Source organism: Anopheles nili, unplaced genomic scaffold, assembly GCF_943737925.1.
Source record: "Anopheles nili unplaced genomic scaffold, idAnoNiliSN_F5_01 U_low_cov_8, whole genome shotgun sequence".
NCBI lineage: Eukaryota > Metazoa > Arthropoda > Insecta > Diptera > Culicidae > Anopheles > Anopheles nili.
Window position 1 is genome coordinate 169,760 of NW_026525546.1, and position 3,074 is coordinate 172,833.

The 3,074-nt window shown below is 44.7% G+C and overlaps 1 pseudogene; it reads right to left on the minus strand.

Moving 5' to 3' along the window:
* Nucleotides 1–995: 995 nt before the first annotated feature.
* On the minus strand, nucleotides 996–2,201 carry LOC128730099 (60S acidic ribosomal protein P0-like; annotated as a pseudogene).
* Between the last annotated feature and the right edge of the window lie 873 nt (nucleotides 2,202–3,074).

Below are 3,074 nucleotides of genomic sequence, written 5' to 3' on the forward strand. Positions count from 1 at the left end.
TTTGTGGAACCGCCAATAATTGGCCGTATGTCATGTGAGCTCACATTAACATTTGAGCGCCGACTATTCTTGACAAAGACAAAAGTAAATAAAACCTCATAGGATAGTGGAAAAAGAAACAACAACAAGCTTGCTATCGATTCTATCACAATGTTATCGGAAACAAATTATTTCCTTTACAACTTCTGTCCGAAGAATAAGTATTTTCTTATTTAGCATCATGACGGGCCGAATATAATTTACAAAAAAAAAACACGGTTGCCGCTAAGCAGCTGCGATGCTACATTTAGCTCCAAGTTGCCACTAAGCAGCGCCGCATAACGACTGAAAATATACTCTTAAGGGGCAGCGACTTAAGCGCTGCTTAACGGCAAAATGAACCTTATTTGTCTTACTGGGTGGGCTATGCAGCGAGCGTGGAACAGCTGATGCAATTGCCGGTAAGGGCAGAGGACCCGGTTGAGATTCAACAACAACAACAAATGCTAAGGGCCAAGAGGCCAAGGAAATTCCATAGAAAGTCGAGACGAGAGTTCTCCGTTGAGTTTCTGCATATGAATCTGCTTTATTTATCGCTTTTTTCGCTGCTTAAATACTAAAATCTTTGATGGTGTTTGGTTTTTTATCGGATACGATATATCCTTGTTGTGTCAGAATTATTACCATAGGCGTATGATGGAGACAGAAAACCTTTATCTATTCTTCGTTTGCTTAGGGTTCTGGGCCATATGGTTTTCCTATTTTCGTGGGAGACCGATCGTATATGGTTTTGGTGCAACTTATCCTGGTTCAAATATATATTTTTATAGTTGTCTATCATTCGCTCCGTGTGTGTCCGTTGCTCTTTACGCTGTACACTTATGATCTTATTGCGTTTTTTTTTTTACGCTTTTGCTTATCTCGGGTTTCGTTCTTCGGGCCTTTTACGCATTTCCGTTCTCTACATTTATTTACGACACCGAAAAAACGAAACCAGACCATAAGTTACAATGTTATTAGCTTTTGTTATCGGGTTCACTTTAAAATACGTATTTTGGTACGTAACATAGCAACGTATCGCCATTGGGCCGTCCCCAGCCTTGACGAGTATACGAGCCAGCTTTACGTCCGTGCCAAAGTAGATATTGCTCGTAAAACCTCGGAGAGCAACCAACCCGCACCACTCAAATATGGATGAAACTTGTTGAGTCGAAATTACGACTGTGGTGCAGGTTATTAATGAAGCATATTGCTGGCTATCGAAATAATTCGAACAGACCGAAGCCCATGTCTTCATCTTCGGATTCCGATTCCTCCTTCTTCTCCTCAGCCTTGGCTCGGATCCTTGATGAATTCCTTGACAGTTTCAGCTTCCTTGAACTCAACCTCGGTGACGGCAGCAATGGCCAGCAAGTTGCGGAAACCATTGGCAATGCTGTGCGGAACCGAAGCCAGTGTCGGATACCCGATCTGGAGCGAGACAGCGGCCAGATTGGCGACTTCAGCCTGGAACTTAGCGCGCAGATCTTCAGCCTTAATGGCGAGGATTTCCGGCTAGAAAATCGAGCCAGAATCGTACACCTGCTGAATCTGCAGACCGTACGAGAACGGCGAGATGTTCAGCATGTTCAGAAGGGTAGCTTCTGAAGCGCCGACTTTATCACCTGGCTTCAGGATGGGCACATCGTTGATGATTTCAATCGTACCCTTCGAAATCTTGGTCGGAATGGACAGCGCCTGGAAGAAAGATGTCTTCTCCGGACCAAGACCGGTGTTCTGGGCCGGAATAACGACCTCAAGCGGAGCGATGGCACCAGCACGTGCTATGGCACGCACCTTGCTCTCGGTTAGCTTGTCTCAAACATCGGCCAGATCGCCCTTCGTGAACACGTAGCCAACGTTGCCCTTGAGGTGATTGAGCAGCTTCTCCAGGTTTTGGTTGTTTTCCAAATGTCCGCGGATGGCTTTGCGCATCATGGTATTTTTACCCATCAGCACAACAGCCGAGCCGCGCAGCGACATGCGAATTGTCTGCATCTGACGAGAGCCGACGTTGTCAGCACCGACGATGAAACATCTCGGGTATTCGTCGAGTAATTGCACGACTTTCAGGAAATAGTTAGATTTCCAGGTGGTTTTGTCCTCCCTACCCATCTTGATGTGATAATAGGGACTTCGTAAACGAAATTTAAGAACAAAACCGGAGCGATGTGGACTGGTTTCTGTACACGGAAAAACAAAAATGTTAATCCGAACCGTTGCACATACGCAACACACATACGTTGTAATCCATTCCCCACTCCGGAGCTATTCTTTGGACGCAATGCATCACCGCCATCGGTCTTGGCCCACACGTACATCAAAAGGCAATGCATACCGCGCTAAGGTTGAAGACGCCAGCTTGCTCAACCCATCGCACAGTGGGCACTCCCATACAAATACCGGGATAAAAGTCTAGCGGCATTATTGACTAGAAAATTTGATTGAAACGTACAATTTGGTGCTACTGAAAACGATACATCGATCAGTTTTTGGCAATTCATGCCTTTTTTTGATATTAAAAATCCTTAAAAAAGCTTTTGCATGGATTTTAACGCCTGTCTGTATGCAATTGCTGCGTTGCTACGTTTCGTTATATTTAAACGAACTGATCGGGTAAATATTATCATTTTTGGATAAATATGCATAGTCACAAAATAATTGCAATAGTACAGTAGTAAGACAAAAAAAAAGCGTCATTTGAAAAAAAAAACATTCAAACACATAAACTGAAATCAACAAACAGAAACACTATAAATAATAAAAATAAATAATAAGGCCGCGGTTGGATTGGTTCCATTGGATTGGATGCGTCGGAGACGAAGTACCTGGTCGTCGGGGATAGAACCCGACTTGGAAGCAGAGTATTCGAGTGGTCGAGAAGTTCTGCTACTCTGCTACTCTGGAGTTCTCTCTCTTTCTGCGAATCGTGCCTACGATGGGCTCCAAGCAACTCTTCCGTTCTCCAGAAGACTCGAGAAACGACGCCCGGTCGTTCTCTATGGCCATGAGTCTCTGAGTCCTGCACTCTGCTCACGGAGCAGGGCATGTGGAGA